Genomic DNA, 21,247 nt, shown 5'->3' with positions numbered 1-21,247 from the left:
TAACACCAACACTTAGCAGACCAGGTATCTTCATAGCATTACTGATGCCTAACTGTCCAGCATTCTGGTTACTTTTATAGGTGATACGAAAAAAGACTCAGGCAATTGTGAAACAAGATGATAAGACTCCAGAAGAGAGCACTGTAAATAATTTATGCATTTGCAGCAATGAAGAGTATCTCACAAATCTGCTCCCATTCTTGGGGCCTCATCCTAGTTTAGACTTCTTTGTCTCTCACCTGGCTACCTCCATATTAGTAGCCACATAAACCATCTTTATGCTTCTGGCCTCTCCCTTTCTCAACTCATCCTCCTCAGTGTGAGTCAAATCACCCCAAATGCACTCAAAGGCCTCTCAGAGTCTTCAGGGTCCTGGAAGGAGGGGCCAAGTGGGAGGAATCCACAACCACAGCTGTCTGACCCTGACCCTGCCACCTCCACCTGCTCTTCCTACAATGTACCAGGGACATTGACTGCTGCCTCTAGGGGAGCTTCTCTCAAAAGGTGAAGGGAAATACTGCAGGACAGAGGCTACCAAACTGTAGCCATGGGCCAAATCCAGCTGACTGCTAATGTTACATGGATTATGAGTTAAGAATGGTTTTCAGGACCAGGTGCGGTGGCTCAGACCTGTAATCTCAGGACTTTGGGATGCCAAGGCAGGGGGATCATGAGGTCAGGGGGTCAAGATCAGCCTGGACAACATGGTAAAACCCCGCCTCTACTAAAAATGCAAACATTAGCTGGGTGTGGTGGCGGGTGCCTGTAATCCCAGCTATGGGGGAGTCTGAGGCAGGAGAATTGCTTGAACCCAGGAGGCAGAGGTTGCAGTGAGCTGAGATTGTGCCACTGCACTCCAGCCTAGGTTACAGAGCTGAACGTTGTCTCAGGAGAAAAAAAAAAAGAATGGTTTTTAGGCCAGGCACAGTGGCTCACACCTGTACTCCTAAGACTTTGGAGGATCACTTGAGCCGAGGAGTTTGAGACCCTCCTGGACAGCAACTCGGTCTCTACAAAAAGTACAAAACATTAGCCAGGCATGGTGGCGCACACCTATCTATAATCCCAGCTATTCAGGAGGATCACTTGAGCCTGGGAGGTCGAGGCCGCCATGAGGAGAAATTTTGCCATTGCACTCCAGCCTGGGTGACAGAGTGAGACCCTGTCTCAAAAAGAAAAAAAGAAAAAAGAATGGTTTTCACGTGTTTTGATGTTTGGGGAAAAACATCAAAAGGAGAATAATATTTCATGACACAGAAAAATTACATGAAATTCAAAACTCAGTGTCCTTAAACAAAGTTTTATAAAAACGCAGCCATGCTCATTTGTTTGTAAGTTGTCTACAGCTGCTTTTATATTATGATGGCAGAGTTGAGTAGTTGCAGCAAAAAAAAAAAAAAAAATTTACTATCTGGCCCTTGAGAGGAAAAGTTTGTCAACCCTTGCTATGGAATATCAAAATTTTGGATGGCACGATGCGGACTCCCAGTTTTAGCTGTTAGATAAAGTTAAGATGTTGCTATCTTCTTGTCTTGGAAATCACCTCAAAGCAACAAAGAGAACAAAAATCAGACTGACATATAAGCTCTGTCTCCAACAAAAGAGAAAATATCTGTAACCTTGAGCCAGTCTACGAGAAATGCAGTGGAGATCAAACAGGGTCATGGGAGAAAACAAGAGATGGTGCTTGTGTCTGGACATCTCAGAGAAAGGTGACAGAGAACAGTCCTCCAAAGAGGACGGCCCATCCTTGGAGGCAAAATCAGGTCCTTACTGGGAGCAATAGGAATTCCATGAGCAGAGTGATGGCAGAGGTGCTGTTGAACATAAATTGACACCAAGGACAGTCAAGGATGACAGGGCTGTATCCAGCCATATTATCATAAGAAGGATGGAGGAGAGAGATGTACTGTGCACCACCTGCACCCCCCAATCTCTACTGGCTGGAAAAAATAAAAGCAGGAAACTCACCCATTCCCACGACCCTGTAATCCTTTGAAGGGTATATTCATTTCTTTGGTCTTCTATACAAATTGCCACATGCTTGGTAACTTAAAACAACAGAAATTTATTCTTTTACAGTTCTGGAGGCCAAAAATCCAAAATTCAGATATCAGCAAGAGCGTGTTCCCTCCAAAGGCTCTAGGGAAGAAGACTTCCTAGCTCCTTCCAGCTTCAGTGGTTCAGGCATTCCTTGGCTTGTGGACATATCACTCTAGTTTCTGCTCCATCTTCACATGCTTTTCCTAGGTTTCTATGTCTGCGTGTCTCAAATGCCCCTTTTCTTTCTTTCTTCAATAAAAAACACCAGTTATCTTGGCTGACTGCGGTGGCTCATGCCTGTAATCCCAGTATTTTAGGAGGGCAACATGGTAGATCACCTGAAGTCAGGAGTTTGAGACCAGCCTGGGCAACATGACCAAACCCTATCTCTACTAAAAAAAAAAAAAAAAAAAAAACTACTTGTGATGGTGCATGCGTGTAATGCCTGTAGTCCCAGCTACTCAGGAGCTGAGGCATGAGAATCTCTTGAACCCAGGAGGTTGGAAATGAGCCAAGATAGTGCCACTGCAATCCAGCCTGGGCCATAGAGACTCCGTCCCCTCCAAAAACCCACCAGTTATCAGATTCAGTACCTACCCTAAATCCAGGATGATCTCATATTGAGATCTTTAACTTAATTAGATCTGCAAAGACCCTATTTCCAAATAAGGTCACATTGATAGTACTAGAATTTAAGACTTGGACATATTTTACAGGACACACATCAACCCACTAAAGAGAATTGGTAGTTTTAAAACATGGCCCCAAATTATTTGACAGTTCTTTCCATCAAAGTGGGGGGGGGCCTATGGCCTCTCCCTATGAATCTGGGTGACTTTGCATCTGCTTTAAACACCAGGGTACAGAAGAAGTGGCGCAACATGATTTTTGAGGATTGTGAAAGGTATGAAGCTTCTGCCTTGTTTGTTGGAACGCAGAGCCATTGGGTAAGCAGGCTGTTCACCCAGAGCGGCGTGCTGGAGAGACTCCAAAATCCTCAAGAAGATATTACACAAAGGACCCGTGAGGAAGCTCATCCATCTGATTGGCCAGCACCAAGTGTTTCTCTGACATCTCGCTTGTCATGAAAGCCATCACCAGCCACACGGAGCTGTCAAGCACTGGAAATGTGGCTGGAGCATCGGAGAAAGAGAATTTTACATTTTGGCTTATTTTAATTAATCTAATGTTAGAATTACTGTAAAATATATCATCACTCATTTTTATATGGAGTGGATAGTGACATGATAATATTTTAGATATATTGTGTTAAACAAATCATTAAAATTAATTTGGCCTTTTTTAATGTGACTATTAGAATACTTCTAATGATTTGTGACTCACATTGTATTTCTACTGGAAAGTGCTACTTTAGCATCATCTCTAAAAGGTTCTGGAGTTTTGAGCTGGTGGCCTTGCATAGGTGTCTCCCACCTGGGCCAGGTCACTCACTTGAACCAAGTGACCTTCCAAGCATCTTCCAGCACTCTGATCTGCACGTGAGCATGGAACAGACCAAAAGATCACAAGATAAACTGTTGGAATTTTAAGGATACTTTAGAACAGAAAGAAAGACCTTTCTTTGTCTGATGCTCATTGCTCTTTTGGGGCACTATGGCATTTTGGAAAGACTTTAGTTAACCCAACTTTAAATACCAGCTAAGCTAATTACTACCTGTGTGATCTTAGGTTAGTTTTTAAACCTTTCTGAACAGACAAACAAATATTTACTGTGAATACATTTAACCTGCCTGGCTAGACCTGTGAGTTACTTGAAGATGTGACACGATCCATGCTTCGCAAAGCTATTGCGAGGATTGGGGATCAGGGCATAAGAGGCCCAGCAGCCAGTGGCTAAATAAACAAATATTGATTACAATTTAATAGTTTTTACATTAAGAAATCATTACAATTCATATTAATAATTTAATGATAATTTTAATGCCTAAGTATCCTGACAAATAAGGAAAAGCCCTGCAGAAGACATCGTAACTAAAGACTTTACATTCCTGTGCATGTGTGTGCATGTATGTGTGCACAAGTGTGCGTGTGTGTGTGTCTGTAGGCGGTTGAGGTGGTACAGGAGATTGATAATAAGCAAATAGACAAATAAATATGTAACTCAGGACATGACAAATACTGTGAGGGACAAATAAGGTGGGATGAGGAGCTGGTGAGAGACAGGTGGAAAGATTGGTTGGGAAGGTGGGAATGTATCTCAGCTAAGGAGACCTTAGCTGGGGGTAAGCCTCAACCATGTCGCCATTTCATCTGTCGCCAGAACTACAGGATGTAGTCTCTCGACAGGAATCTGCGCTTTCAGTCTGCCTTATTTCACTTTTCCTGTATCTGCCTATACTTTTTTTTTTCTTTATACTCCAAAAACTGACCTTCTAACCTCAGAATCAACAGAGCAGTGCAGTTTTCTAAGAAAGCAGCTTAACTAAAGCCAATGGGCCTAAAATTAATGCCTTTAAAATCAATTTGCATATAGCCAACTTGCTCATGGTCTATTTGCCATAAGCTGCTTTCACTTACCTTTCTCTTAAGGTTTCACCTTCAAAACATCTCCTATGAAGCAGATCAGTTTCAGCCTCTCGTGTGTTTTTCTGATTCAGTCCCTTGTTAAAAGTATTTCTGTTTTATTTTCCTATTTTTATTAAGAATTTATGCGGTTATTCATACGTTGATTCAATGGTTATGGATTCACTGATCAATTTAATTCATCAAGTTGGTTCCTTTGGAGATTTCTTACCTCTCTTTTACTATTTTCTTTGTTTTTTCCATACCTACATGTCTCTATGGGTTCATCAATACAAATTAGTCCCACTCGTGTTTGATGCAATTCATAAGATGACTATTTTGGCAAAGGCAAACAACTACAGAAAACTTCCTAGTGACAGCTTTTTGCTCTTAGGTTCATGAAAGTAGAAAAATAAAATGGTATTACCATAGTAATGTACCACATGACCATGTTAAACCCATTGGGACCTTAAGGCTCTAGGCTTGAGTTGCCATAGCCTACACATGTGGGCAGAGACTTGACAACAGGGTTTCTGACTCCAAATTCTGTGTTCCAATTAAGAGCTCTACACTGCTTCCTTCAACGATTTTGCAAATGTGCTAATTATACTTTCTAATTAGTTAAATAAGACACGGTTTATCTACCATTTGCTCAAACACTGTCTCATTTTAACCTCCAAAATATCATTTCTTATCACCATTATCACCTTAATGAGGAGGAAACTTGGTTAAATGAATGAGCAAATTAATTAATTATGTAAAGCAGGATTTAACAACTTATTCCAGTGAGGAAGAAAGGAACACCTGAGATAAGAAAATAGTTGAACAAACCAACAAAGAAACCTCCTCCTTTAGAACATTTAAGCCAGTAGATCTCAGCTGGGGACAATTTTACACTCCCACTGAACACGGACACATTTTTGGGTGTCACAAGTGGGGAGAGGGTGCTCATAGGTAGAGGCCAGGGATCCTGCTAAACATTGTACAATGCATAGGACAACCCCACAAGAAAGAACTTTCTGGCCCAAAAATGTCGATAATGCTGAGATTGAGAAATCATGTTTTAAGGACAGCTTGTTTTTCTTTTTTTGTTTTGAGATGGAGTCTTCCTATGTTGCCTGGGCTGGTCTCAAACTCTCCTGAGTTCAAGAGATCCTCCCACTTCAACCTTCCAAGTAGCTATGGGATTGCAAGTGCTCACCACCGCACCTGGCAGGGCCGCTTGTTTGAAGAGGTAAAAATAGAGTGTGCTTCCAAGACAAACGCTGACCTTGAAAGGACTGGTCTTCTTCGTACACTGTCTTTCCCAAATAGGGCAACTGCATGTTTTGCCATGTATACCCACACACCTGTTTCAGAAAGAAATCTATGCTCCTATGTTCCTTTTCTCTGCCTGAAGTCTCAGGTGAGGCTCTGTTTTGTTCACCTGTTTTCTCTGGCACAGTCCCTCATCCACCAACTCTCTTTATGAACTTGACTCCAGCCCTCAGTGAAGAGAAAGGCCATGATTGCCTCAGGTTGTGTCCTTGCTCCCAGACCCAGTGCCTGGGCGAGGCCCCCACGTCAGGCCGAGCAGGCTGTGTCTCTGGCTCAATCTCCTGGTTCTCCAGGCCAAGGCTAGCTTAGGAGCCAACTATGGGAGGATGTTCCATCCCTTTCCATCGGTCTTTCTCACACCATGCTTCGCGATGTCTCCCTCTTCTCTCCTCCCTCACTCCTCCTTCAGACGACTGGACCTCAAGACTCACTTCTTTTCATCTTCCCTTTAAACCCCATTGCCAGAGAGAGTCACTCAGGAACAACTCAAAAAGTTAACGACTGATAATAAGTTTAGACCCCTTTCAGGCAAAGCTGCCCATAACAAGCTCCTGTGGAGTGTAAGACATGATAATACAAAGCACTTTTCCATCCTTTACTTCATTAGCTTTCAGAGCTTCCCTCTAAGACTGAGGCACAGGAGATTTCCATGCCACCTTAGAATGATGGTGAAACAGGCTCAGAGCTCCAGGTTACCCGGTTGGTTGCTGGTGGTATCTGCATGTAAAACTGGGCTTCAGATGCTAAGCCCCGTCTCCTCAGTAAAGAGATCCTGTCTGCTGGGGGAATGCAGACTCTTGCAGTGCACCTCCGTCTCCTCCTCACATGTACAGCCCTCTTCTGTTTTCACAAAAAGGCAGCCAGTGACCCAGAAGAGGAACTCTGTACCCCATTTGGGGGAAGGCATTGTTCTATTTCCCCTCTGGTCTCCTGGCCTTTAGAGCTGTATTATTTGCTGCAGTTCTGAGTCCTGAACAGCTCCTCCTCGTTAAACCCTGACTTATAATGATACAGTCAGCTTCCTCCTTCCCAAGAAAGATCCTCAGCAGATGCTCATCCCTTTATAATGGACCATCAAGCTATATTTGTTTGATGTTTATATTTTGTCTCATTCCTTTCTGGCATGGGAGGACTCCAGTTGAAACAGCGCACATTTTTCCTCCAAGTTCTTGTTCTGCCCTCTTTCCTCATTAAGTAAAGGTAATTATAAAAAGGCAAAACAAAACTTGGAATTTCATTGTTGGAGGAAATGCAAAAACATTTGAGAAATGGCCCTAAGATCCCTGAGGAATACTCAGTCTAGAGAAGAAACAACACAATTAAAGGCAGTCTGGAAAATGTTGTAATTGATATATGCCCATGAGACTGTGGGAAGCCAGAGAAGAAAGAGACTACCTGGGCAGGGCGGCAGGGGACACAGGACAGAAGCCGCTATACAGAGCAGATATTACCTAGCCTCATAACTCAGTAGCATCTTCAGGTGAAACATATTTGCTTGTTTCAATGGCACCACAAGTTTTCAGTGGATGGTTTTATTTTCCACTGTCTGAATGACTTCAAGTGTCAGTTACTTTAGTGTGCGCTGCTTTACTAGAAAACCAAAGTTTTGAAGTGATTATCTGTGTATTCCAAGAGGTAAACTATAAATGAGAAAATATAGTTTTTGTTATTGTTTTGCCCTATTTTCTCTATATGGAAAATAATAGATTCCATAGAGAGAATCAAATTATCCTCTTTGTCCTATATTTTTTCAGTCTGTTGATTTTTACCCTGGATCAAACCTCCTGTAACTCCAGATGAAGTTCTAACACTACCTACGGCCTCTATTGCCTTTATATCATCATGTTTTTGTGCAATAATCGTTGCCAAGTTATTTCGCTTCACACCAGCTGGGACAAAGCAGGACAGTTACCTAATGTACCCCAACAAACGGCATGAAAATTGCTTCAGAACCTGCCTTGATGTTATCACTGCTCTAGTCATTTCATTTTATTATTCTCTCCAGCTAAACCTCCCTAACCTAGTTAGCCACTCCCTGCCCTTTTCCTTTAAACTCCCACGATGATTCTACCATACTTCATACAAGGTTTGGCTTTGTTTATTTTTCACAGGACATTTATGTGTTCCAAATAACTTTTTCCTTTTTAACTAAATCAAGCAGCAAAGCACCTGGAGAGTCATTGGTTTGGGATGTTGTCTCTTCACAAATTCAGAACCTAATAACCTAAGATCATAAGGATTATAATCAGTTATATAATGTCCCATTTGAAATTAGAAGTGGAACCAGACGGATGAACTGTAGATAGAGCCTGTCTTCTCTAGCACTCACACTGAGCTCTCCTGGGTGACTGACTATCGCGATACAAAGGAAGCCCTCTGGAAGTAGAAGGGAAGGAAACATCACTATAGTCTAAGGAGATACCGAAAAACAGGAAAGACAGGAGAGGAAGCTGAACCTTTAAAGCTAGGTAAGATTTCAAAGGGAGAAAAGGCCCTCCAAGGAGATCAACATCTCAAGCAAGATGCTATAGTCTAAAGTATTGGGGCCTATTTTTTTAAAAAAATAAGTTAATCAATGTTGCCGGAGATCAAGGTTCTGGGGTGGAGAAAGGCACAGAAGGATAAGGCTAGGTAGGTGGGTCATCAGTAGACCATTTAGGACTCTAGATGGCAAACTGAGGGTGGACTTCATTCTGTAAGAAAGAGGAGCCATCAGAGACTTCGGAAAATACTCTAGAAGCATTGAGGAGAGGAAGATATTCCAATGGTAAAAGTGAGAGGTTTTGTAAACTTTAATCAGGACAGTGGCTATGGAGAAGAAGAGGAGGAGGGAAAAGAAACTTTGTAGGAATCAAATAAATCAAATTCAAGTAGGCTGGATATGGGAAAGTGGGAGTGAAGGACTGGTATGAAGAACAAAATAAACAAAGATCAGGCAATGTTTATCAAAATACTCTCCTAGTGCAAGGTCCAAGGGAGACACTCAACAGATATTCCTTGAAGTTTGTGATTCCAGGGTTTGGAGTATAAGTGACTGGTGATGTTATTTCCTGGGATAAGGGGAAAATATCAGGCATTGTGAGGAAGACAACAGGGTCAGCCATCGGCATGTTGGATTTGTGGGTAGAGATGGCTAATTGGCATTGGATATACAAATCAAGTGAGAGATCTGGGAGAGAGATAAAATGGTCAGTGTTTAACATATAGATGAAACCCCCAAAATAAATGAGATCTTCCAAGAAGAATGTATAGAAGACAACAGAACTAGATGGCAAACATCTCCCAAGGATTTGCTCTTGTCTTTGTTCTCTTCCATACATTCTTCTTGCAAAAGAGCCAAGCACAGGCCTGGCAGAGAGTGTATATTCAATAAACATGTGTTGAGTAATGGAATTAATAAGTTTAAGGAGAATGTAGTTTGCATTTCATCAGACAAGTACGCAGAGATAGGACCTTATTTATGTTGAGCATCAATTATCTGCCAGGTACTCACTTTACCTGTGGTTTCTCCTTTAAGAGAATAAAATAATGTCACCCAAAGCTTTACAAAACTTTAAAGTCCAGGTTTATAGTGACCTCAGCTTTTGCAACGTCTGCAACTCTCGTGCCTTCCTTTGGACTCTTCCCTGCCCTCAACGTTTTTGTGTTTAATCACCAAATAAGAAGTCAGAGCAAAATGAAACTCCTTTGAACTTGGGACACTCTTCACATTCTCTTCCGTAAAGAGAACTCCCATATAACCAGAAACCTTGTGGTTTGTCTGGAACTGTTGCAATTGTTCCTTTAGTTTATTAATTCATCATTTTCTAAGAGCTGGCACTGTGCAACATGTGGAAAGAAGACAAGGCTTAGCCAGCGAGAAGCTCAAAATATAGTTCAAATGTGTGTGTGCCCACATTTTGGGAACCCAAAATCAACTGATAGAAAACTAAGGTTTCCTTGGATAGAGCCTGCATAAAATTTCTGCACTTATGCATAAACCTGCATCACAATTGCGATGTAATCTGCAAGTAAACACTGTGTTCTGTGGACACACTCAGAAGAGTGGGCCTAATTCTGTCTTAGAAGCACAGGTAAGAGTGGAACATCATGGAAGTCTTCACAGAAGAAAAGATATGAAAACAGAGCCTTGAAGGCTAAATAGGTTTGTTTCTTTGCTTCTTTGTTTTTCCAGGTAGAAGGGGCCACATAAGCAAAGATGAAGAAACATAAAAGAGCTTCAGTGTGGACTGTTTGAAAGGTGGGAGATGAAGCTGGGGTAGAATACCAGAAGGATTTAAATGATTGTGGCATGATTGGGTTTGTGTTTTGGGAAGACTGTTCTGGCTGCTAGTGTAGACATTGGAATCAAACATGGAAATATGCCTGAACAGGGAGCTTTAGGCCCAGGTGCCTTCTCTTTATCCTCTTCTGCCTCCAAAGACCTGAGAAGGGCTGGATCTTGAAGACTGACATGTGTAAATGCATTGAACTGTTAGAAACTTTTCCCAGGAAATCTATTACAAAGTTCACCATGTTTATTACATTTTAAACAACTTTTTAATATAAGCCTGTCATTTGTAACAACCTGTGAAATTAAACTTTTTTCTTTTTCTTTCTTCTTATGCTTTGTTTTCTTTTCTCTTGATGTTAGAATGAGAAAGAGCACTTGATGAAGAGTCTCAAAGTCTGTGTTTCAGTCCAAAACCTGCCAATAATGCTGGAAAACCTTAGAAGGTCAACAAACCCTCCTGAGGTTAAAATTCTTCACCCCTCAAAAAGACAGACATTCTGAGCCTCCTGCCCCATAAGATTGTTGTGAGTTTCAGACAGGAATGGCTTTTAGGTGAATGCAGCCTAAAAGCCACCATGAGCCAGAGCAAAGGAAGGAAGTTTCCAATTTTCTATAGATATTTCATATCAGACATCATGTAGTTTCAGTATACTTAGTTTCCTTTGATATTATCCATAGCCTTGGCCCTCAAATATTTCACATTCTTAGATTAATTTAATAATAACCTGGCGCTGCTGTGTATGTGCCCTACCATATCCACAGCCAGCTATGAAGACAATAACTTTCTCACCTGAGAACTAAAGACTTACATGGCTATAGCTCCATATTATAATCTACTTAAATTATAAATTATATAGTATCAGACCATCATCTGAACCATTTTAGATCTGAGAGATTTGCCATGTCCTCATACACTGTCTATTATAATCTGATTCTTCTTTCAGTCCACAAATATTTATTAAGCAAACAGTCTGCAAGGTTCCAGCTACAGAGACACTTGGAAGTAGCTAGAAACTAGGAAATCAAGAAGGAGTACGTCTTATACAACGTGGATTCTAGGAGGATTTTGTGGGAAAAAAATTTTAAACAAGATATGTTTTCAGGGTTTCATACTTAATTATTAAAAATTACAATGATTTTCAAAATGTATCTTTGGCAGTGGAGATTATGTTTTGTCTGGTAAACCATCAGCTTTTTCCTTTAGCCAACAGTTCATCTAAAACATTTTGCCAAATCCAGAAGATACAAGAATTTACAGTGAAGTTTGGAGGGTAGGGAACCCAAAATCAACTGATAGAAAACTAAAGTTTCCTTGGATAGAGTCTGCATAAAATCTCTGCACTTATGTATAGACCTGCTCAGAGCAATATCTGTGGAACTGACTTCAAAAGCTCCAAGTGCCAGAAATAACAACTGCCCTAGATCAAGTCCAGGAACAGATATTGGGACTAGAAAGAGGGATTTTCTAAAGATCTGAGTTTCCTTTTTATCTATAATATTGTTGACAAATGGAAATGCTACTATGTGAAACTCTGGCACTTTTTTGGCTATAAAAAAGCCATGTGTACAGTATGAGCTATCATGCTTTATCAAGTCTAAAGAACAGAGAAAGCCATGTGGGTATCTTATAATGGTTAATACCTTCTTAATAAAGTACATTTGTGCATTGATAAGGACTATTTAAAATTTCTAATTAATTATTAAGATTATTTGAATTTCATTTCTCTGTTAAACTAATATCACTGTTCCTGAATAGCATGCTTATGTTTGGGTTCTCATCTTGAGAAAAGTTTGAATTGCCTTAATATTTTGCTAGTCACATAAAGAATTCAAGTACCATGTTTTCAAATTAACCTTGCTTTTGCTTGAAGTCTTTCCTCTAAAACATACATATTCAGCTAAGTAATCTATATTTAGGTATTTAATCTAAATCTATATTTTATTTCAAGCAAATACAGAAAGCATCTTTTAGAAAAGTTATCATGTACCATTCCACAACATAAAATTAATTTTTTCTTTGATAAATCTGATTTTACATATAATGGTTCACTCAAAAAATCAACAAGAAAAATAAAAGATGGGAGAGAAAAGCAACCTGCTGGTGTTATAAGTAAATTTGTAAGGCAGCTAATCCATACCTCTTCAAGAATAATCCTTACCACTTTATGAACCTGGTTTTAGCAATGCTAGTGAGTTAAGTGTAATTTACCTATTACAGTGTAATGGTCATTTTTATTTTCAATAGCTTTAAAATAAAATAGTATGATGATCCAAAAGCACATTTCTAAAAGGATTAGCATGTTGTTGTAAGAATATGGGTTTAAGAATTGGATGGCTAAACTATATGATCTTCTTCTAGGGCTACAGAGAAAAGATTAGCTTGTTTATATTTCCAGCAGCAAGACAGACTCAATACCCTGAGTGATTCTCCCTATAAATACCACTGAAACAGCTAGACAAAATACTTCATTTCCAAGCTCATTTTATTTTATTTTGCATAATTTTTATTAAAAAATATTTAATTGACAAAGATTGAATCTTTCCAAGGTGTACAACATAATGATTTGATATATGTATACATTGTGTAATAATTACCACAATCAAATTAATTAACACATTTATCAACACCCATGACTTTTTCAAAATGAATAGCTGAACTAACAAAAAAGCCAGAGATCTTCAGAGGAAAACAAAAACAAAAACACCTTGGGAATTAAGTGAATACCAAAGTTGGCTAAAGAAAATCACATAAGTAGGAGAAGAAAACATGGGTGACTTTCACTTTAACTTCAGTGTAGGGAAAGCTTTTCTAACTATGACCTGAAATTCAAAGGCAATAAAAGTAGGAAAAAATATTTGTAAAAAGCATCAGAGATAAAGGACTAATATCTCTAGCTTTAAAAAAAGTTCAAAAGTTGAGAGCAAAAAAAAGACCAAAAAGTCTTAGAAAAATGAGCAAAACACAGACAATTCACAGAGCTATGAAAATGACCTTAAACCATAAGAAAGGATGTTTACCCTCACTCATAGTAAGAGAAATGCAAATTAAAACTATACCGAGATACCGTTTCTTACTCAATAGATTGGCAAACATTCAAAAGTGTGACATACACTCTGTTGGTAAGACTGTGGGAAACAGGACGTTTTGTACTTTGCTGGTGGATCTGCAAAATGGGATAGATCCCATATGGAGGGGAATTTGGCAAGTTCTAACAAAACTGCATATGTACTTTTTCTTCAACTCAGAAATACCTTTGCTAGAAATTTACCTAGGGGACATATCTCTAATGATACAGAAATTTATATGCACAATGCTACCCTTGGTAACTACCAAGGGTATAATCACTGAAATCATTTTAATTTATAATTGAAAACTGTTGGAAACTACCTACATGTCGAAGCATAGGAGATTAGTTGCATACACACAACACAGTACTGTGCAGCTATGAAAAAGGAATAAGGATGATATCTATGAAATGTTATGGAGTGACTTTTAGGAAACAATAACTTAAAAAAGCAAAGTGCTAAGGAGTACATATAGTATGCCTAGATTATACCAGCATATACTTATATCTGGAGTAGATATATATAAGACTATATATAGTATGCTATATAGTTTTGTGAAAGGATGAAAGGAAAATAAGAAAAGGTACATATAACTACTTATCATTACAAAAAAGAAATACAAGATGGATTAACCAGAAAATAGTAACCAGTTAGAGGTAGGAAAAATGGAGTGTAAATGGGAAGAAAGAGAATGAAACTTCCTTGACTTTTGAAAGCATGTCATCATTCTTCAAATATAAGAATAAAATTAAGTTAATAAGAATAGGAATGGAGCAGCCAACATCATACTGAATGGACAAAAACTGGAAGCCTTCCTCTTGAAAACTGGAACAAGACAAGGATGCCGTCTTTCCCCACCCCTATTCAACACAGTACTAGGAATCCTAGACAGAGGAATCAGGCAAGTGAGAGGAATAAGAGGCAGCCAAATTGGAAAAGAGGAAGTCAAAGTATCTCTGTTTGCAGATGATATAATTCTATAGCTAGAAAACTCAATGGTCTCTGCTCATAAGCTCCTTGATCTGATACACAAATTCAGCAAAGTTTCAGGATGCAAAATTAATGTACAAAAATCAGTAGCATTCCTGTAAACCAACAATATCCAAGTTGAGAAACAAATCAAGAATGCAATCCCATTCCTAATAACCACAAAAAGAATAAAATACCCAGGAATACAGTTAACCAAGAAGGTGAAAGACCTCTATAATAAGAATTACAAAACACTTCCTCAGAGATAACACAAACAAATGGAAAAACATTCCATACTCATGGATAGGAAAAATCAATATTGTCATAATGACCATACTGCCCAAAGCAGTTTACAGATTAAATGCTATTCCTATCAAGCTACCAATTGCATTCTTCACAGAATTAGGGAAAAAAATCTCCTGGCTCAAGAGATCCTCCCACCTTGGCCTCCAAAGAGTGCTAGGATTACACGTGTGAGTGACCACACCCAGCTAGAGTGGACTCTTAATGCAATATGACTGGTATCCTTATAAGGAAAGAAGAGGAGACACGGAGACAGACATACACAGAGGGAGGATAATGTGAAAAGACATACAAGAACATGTGATGAAGGAGGTAGAGATCAGAGAGATGACCACAAGCCAAGGAATCCCAAGAATTGCTGGCAACATCAGAAACTAAGAGAGCACAGAGCAGATTTTCCTTTGGAGTCTTCAGAAACAGCATGGCCCCAACAACACCTTGATTTTGGACATCTAGCCTAGACAATTGTGAAAGAAAAAATTTATGTTGTTTTAAGCTCTCCAATTTGTGGTAATTTGTTATAGCAACCCTAGGAAATTAATATAAAAGGCAAGTCTGAGTGAGTGAAGTTTATACAGGGTGTACCTTGTACTATTTTTATTTTTTGCAACTTTTTGTAAGTTTGAAAGTATTTCCAAATAAAATGTTTTTTAAAGAGTGTGAAAACAAACAACGCAAATGCAACACAGGGCTTCTAAGAATCTTGCGAGCATTGTCCCAGTGTAGTCTTCCAAAGCTTACGAAAGACAGGGGCTTATCTAGAGATTTTCGAGTGTGACGTTTGCCTAATGGAGAGCATTATACATTGAAACACAAAAAGCTCACAACATTTTCAAAGGAATTTTATCAATTTACACTGAAAACAAGGGATGGCACAAAATGAAAAGAGGCCTTTTTTTGAATTCCCAAACTACAATGGGCAGCTAACAGTCTTAGAAAACTAATCAGCTTGTGGGGAGAAGGGAGAAAAAAGAAAAGAAAACTACTCAGTTTTAAGTACGAGCCATTTCTTATGGAAAAGGAAGAGTGGCTCGGACAGCAGAACCAAGAGCCCAGAGAGGTCACTAAACCTTTCAAAACTTCCTTATCCTTTTTCCACTTTCCAAGATTGTCTTTAATTTGGCCCCCTTCCCTAGCCAACCACCTCCAAATCCAATCTTTCTGACACATTAGTGTCATAGTGCTCTTCCTAAGCCATGTATGTTTAAATTCCTACTCCAGAATTACCAATATCTCCTCGATTTCCTGTAGGACAAATTTCAAAGGCCTTCATTCAACTTATCCAACCTTATCTTCCACCTCTCCCCCTTAGAATTTTCTGACCAAGCAGTAGCGTTTCTTCACTTTTGATCATTCCAATGCTCATAACCTCCAATACTTTTCTTATACTACTTTTTTTAATCCTGGATGGCCCTTGCCTTATTCTATACTAATAAAAATGTTTAATGTGATTTATAGGGCTCATCTCAGGCAGAATCATTAGAAAAAGGAAGAGATATTTAGTCTGCTCTCATAATAATGCTAGTTTCATCAACATTCGGTAATGTCCAGTCTCTCTGTACACATGAATCTAGGCAAATTACTTAGTTAGATTTACAAGTATACCTTGTTCCATAATACTAAGCCAAAAAGGATAAAAGCCATTTGAACATAAATGTCCTGTGATTTTAAAAAATTGGTACATGCGGCACAAATTCCTTTCCATTTACATCTAATGTTATGGCTATTTAGAGCGATAAAAAATTTTTATAAAATGTTCCATATATGTAAGTATACATGGAATTCATATAACTGAAATACCTTTAGAATGTTTAAATCAATTTGCTAATAGATATAAAACTGATTAATCTTCTAAAGCACAGTGAGGTATTCTCCTCTTTTTTACAATACAGAAATCAATTTTATCTCTACAAAACAAAATTAATTTGCATTGCTATGGACAGTGATCATATTCATTACAGGTTAACTTCTACCTCCACAGAAAGTTGATGAAAAGGCAGTCAAAGGAGCACATCTGTTTGCAATCAGACAATTCCCCTAGTGTATAAGTGATAAAACCCAGGCCTCCACTGATACGAGATACATTAATCTCTTTTGCCCATTTCCATGTCTTGGATGATTTTTACTGATGATCCTAATGGGGAACATTACTTATGGGGGAAAAGTAAGCAGGAGTGGTCTCTAGTTGGATGGGCTATGGCTACAGAATGGGGAAAAGGTGGCAGAGTTAAAGCTGAAAAATCTGATGCCCAACTAATGTGCCATGGATGGGCACAGGTGAACCCCCACCAACTTATGGCAGCTTCATGTTCAACCCCTTGATTCTAGGACCTTTCTGTGACTGCAAACAATAACCCTGATTCCTATTTGCCACTCCATAAGAACTTCCCAACACAATCAGAGCACCAAGACATGCTTTACCACAGCCCGTGATGTGGTGGAGATTTTTGAGCTCATTGTGTTCCATTCAACCTAAACCTAAGGTCATAAGACTTTGACTCACACTCACCACCAGACTTCTAGATCAGGATGCTGCTTCCACTTTGGAGGGATTATGGCTGTCTTAAGATATCAAGTGAGAGGTTGTCCCACACAGAGTAGGTTCAGTAGAAGCCAATCAAAAGCTCTGAGGAATGTCAGCAGTACTCCTGCTGAGGAACATGGATGGCATGCTGACCACTGCCCAGGAAACTTCTCATTAGGCAGCTAAGCCCAAGAAAAGTAGCATAGCTCTTTAACCCAGGGAATATTCCAAGGGAGACCAGACACCTGGGTGCACTGGCTTAACTCCTTTATGATTCATGGGGAGTGAATATTCTTGGCTCTTTACTCGAGTGGGACACAAAATGCTCTCCAGTGCCATCTCTTTTTCTTTCCCCATGATCTGTCCCGGTTCCACCACACTCCTCCCTAGTTAGCTGGATCTTCTCCCATTCTCTGTCAGCCCTCCCAGACCAAGGAACTTTCCTAAATTTCTCTCTTACCCATATAGTCTTCTAAATCCATAACCTAGTCATTTTATTTCCTCCCCTTTCACTGAGGCTTAGAGTTTTCAGACACAAAAGCAAGGATTGCCTTCTTTCTGTTTTGTTCTGTTTCCTCCTTTGCTGCAGGGAATGTGGAATGCCTACTTCACTTGGAAGAGAAGGGCCATAAGAACACACCAGAAACATCATGCTTCACATGTGATGTCAAAAGCATGAAGCAGCTGTGAGACACCACTAACACAGTCAAGATGACTGGCAACTTAGTGGCCTCCATCTGCAGCTACATTTAGAGCACATGCTTCCTTTTTAAGGTGCTGTTCATTCATTCATTTACTCATTCAGTCACTCACCAATGATGTTGGCATTTTGAAATTGTATTAAGTTGGTTAATTACTTTGAATGAAGAAAATGTTATGCATAAAATATCAAATAACAAACTTTAGAAAATCACTTTGGAAACAAACATAATATTCAGAGTCCACACAGGTCAGAAATCATAGTGGATGAGCTAGTATCCAAGTTCAAATTGTTAGTTTGAATTGAGCAAATGCTTGTGAAGAACAAACAAAAATATCAGAACCGATGAAAGAACACTAGGTCTTTCAAAGCAGGCAATCGTGATGAAAACAAACTTTCATCTTTATGCAGGTTGGATCAGAGGCATATGCCTCTGAACTAAGTATCTACTTTTGTAAAGGCATTTTTCCTTCAGAGCCTTAAGTACAAGCAAGGGGAACATCAAAGAAGAAAGGAGAACAAAAGGTACTTTTCTTCAGTAGAAAATTGGTTGGTAGGTGGAACTGGGGGCTTTCTTGTTTGAATTTCATCCTCAAGAGCTTGGAAAAACAGGTGAAGTTGTGATGACAACTGCCAATCCCAGCCATAGTTACTATTTGTAGCTATGAATTATGGATGTCCTTGTAAATTTGATTTTAAAACAACAAACAATGTCTTCTCCATAAAAATGCACAAATGCATAATTTTTAAAATTTCTTTTATTTCATTGAAAATTGATTTTGTTCTGCTACTGATATGGAAAAGTTCATGTAAACTCAATGGATCTTGGTTCCTCATCTGTAAAATGGGAGGGTTGGACTAAATGATTTCTACATGTTCTTTCAGAATGATTACACATGTTCATGATTAAAGGGAAAGTCAACATTCATTAATGGAGGATCTTGTGCTGGACACAGGCACTCTTGGTACAAGGGATTACTGGCCTTCGACATATTCTTTCCTCTTGAGTTTCTCTTACTCTTGTGGTCCCTGGTTGATTCCCACTGCTACCATTATGCTGACTTCAGAAGGATTCTGAATACTCTCACACCCAAGGTGAACACAAGCCCTTGCCTTGGCTCTCCCAAACAACAGTTCGATAAAGCTGAAATATTTAAAATGGAAATACACAGAGTAGGTTGCACACATGTAGAATAAACTGGCTTATAAGCTATGACTTACTCTTACTTTGTGATTCACCACACTGATCCCACTCAGATTAGGCCTCTATCTGTCTCTAGGGATAAAAAGACAGTCTTGAGCATGTCTCACCTAAAAGTGTCCTTAGGGAAACACAGAATCCTCAAAACTCAGGCTCAGAGAGATTAAGAAATGCCCAATCAAGTTAGGCCCACCTTATAGTGTTCTGGTCCTATCTGAAGACCTTGCCTCTTCTTGAGATGAAAGATACCAGGAATGGCCATTTGGAAGACCCTATCCTCATTTCCCCACTCCCAAACCACCAGTTCAAGAGTCATGCCCTAGGAGGACTCAGCATGATACCCACATTATATTAGAAGAAAACACAGCAACCCCAGCACTCTTATAATGAAATAATACAGTGAGAAATATATATAAGAAAATGGACCTATGGGCATGGTGGCTCACACCTGTAATCTCAGTACTTTGAGAGGCTGAGGCAGGCAGTCAGTTGAACTCAGGATTTTGAGAACAGCTTGGCAACCTATCAAAACCCTGTCTCTACTGCCCCACAAAAAAATACAAAAATTAACTGGGCATGGTGGTATGTGCCTGTAGTCCCAGCTACCTAGGAGGCTAAGGTGGGAGGATGGCTTTAGCCCAGAGGGTAGAGGTTGCAGTGAGCTAAGATCTTGCCACTGCACTCCAGCCTGGGCAGCAGAGCCAGATTCTCCCTCAAAAAACAAAAATGGACCAACTTATACACTGGGGTAATTGCTCTAATTGAGACATATTAGCCAAGATTAGAGTTGGTACATGTAAGAGAAAACCAAAATAAGGGTAGGATAAACAAAATTAATAAACCTCTATCCCTCAAGTAAAAGAAGCTCCAAGGTACATAGTCCAAGGCTGGTATGGCAGCCTCATAGTGTCAGTCTTGGGATTGTTCTTTCTGCCCCACCACCTGTAATGCAGATCAAATTTACAAGGGCATCCATTATTCATAGCTACAAATAGTAACTAATTTGGATGGTAGAGCTCCAGCCAACATATCCACACTCCAGGCAGTGTGAAAAAAGGGGAGGCAGAAAGACAAAAAGAGTCAGAGCCAGATATCTGTCCTCCTTTTGAGGTTTCTCAGAAGTCCCGTTCAGCGTCTATTTGGATTTTGTTGGTCAGAACTTGGATGCTTAGACACAAGAAGGTTGGAAATTGGGCACACTGGCACTCCAGATAGTAGCAGGAATATTTTAGTGGGGAAAGAGGGGAGAATGGATGTTGGATTGTCTGTGAATTTGCTGTCTCTGCCTCAGCAAGTGTATACAAAGTACAGTGAGAACACAGGAGGGTGCCTGGGACAGGCAGAAAAGGACTCACTGAAAAGGGATCATTTGAGCTAAAACAAAAAGAACTAATTAGCCTCCTGAGTTCACAAAGAACATCCCTGGCCACACAAATAGAGTGTGGTAAAGACAGAGAGGTCAGAATATAGCTTGTAGGGAAACTCTAGGTAGTTTAGACTCTTGAAGGAGGGAGATAAGACCAGAAGGGGAGATTAGGACCAGATGATGAAGATCTCATAAGCTGGAGAGAGAAGCATGTGTTTCATCTTGCAGGTAAGAGGGAGCTGATTAGCAATTTTCAGCATGAGACTGACACTGTCTGATTTTTACAACTAAAAGATCTTTCACCACCTACTCTAGGATGCGTCTATCAGTGAGAGATGCAAGGGGAATTCTGTCTCATCCCAAATGGGTCACCCCAATAGAGAGCCACTAATAGATGCTAAGAACATCTCTGGTGGTGACAGAAATAGGAAAGAGGAGCAAGGCAAATAACTGGGACTCCCTTGGAAATAGAACACACACATACACACACACACACACACACACACACCAAACAAACCCAGTTTAGACACACTCCAAATCTGCAGAGGTCTAACGGTAAACACTGGGGCTTGAATAAACTAAAAAAGGGAAAAGATTAAGAGACGGATTTTAAAAAGTAACAATTTAACTCTGATCTATTCTTTTGTTCTGTCTTTTGTAGATCAGTCTTCTACCCCTGCCCGCCCACACACACTTCAATCCTATCTCACCCTTAACATAATGGACAGCCAATTTTTTAATCAAAAGCAATTTTTAGGATCAAAGAGAAACATATTTCTAGGCGGGTAGCATATTAGTTATATCTTGTAACATCATATGGTGAGGAGTAGTCAACTAAAATTAGAGATGATATTCACTGAAATTCGCAAAAAATCAAGTGCCTCCAAATCCAGGGGGGAAGGAAATGGAATCTTTTTTCTTGTGGGGTATTTTTCTCAAGTACTACCGGAAGTGCTAATGAG

General features: G+C 39.6%; 1 long non-coding RNA gene across 1 annotated transcript; it reads left to right on the top strand.

The window, feature by feature from the left end:
• The first annotated feature begins 9,936 nt into the window (after positions 1–9,936).
• On the top strand, positions 9,937–11,826 carry LOC105517899. Its single transcript, XR_001002740.1, has 2 exons — positions 9,937–10,123; positions 10,517–11,826. It is a non-coding gene; the product is annotated as an uncharacterized LOC105517899 (long non-coding RNA).
• Positions 11,827–21,247: the final 9,421 nt, after the last annotated feature.

Source organism: Colobus angolensis, unplaced genomic scaffold (genome assembly GCF_000951035.1).
Source record: "Colobus angolensis palliatus isolate OR3802 unplaced genomic scaffold, Cang.pa_1.0 Scaffold109, whole genome shotgun sequence".
Taxonomy (NCBI): Eukaryota; Metazoa; Chordata; class Mammalia; order Primates; family Cercopithecidae; genus Colobus; species Colobus angolensis.
The sequence above is the reverse complement of the archived record's forward strand: the minus strand, read 5'-3'. Positions and strand labels throughout refer to the sequence as shown.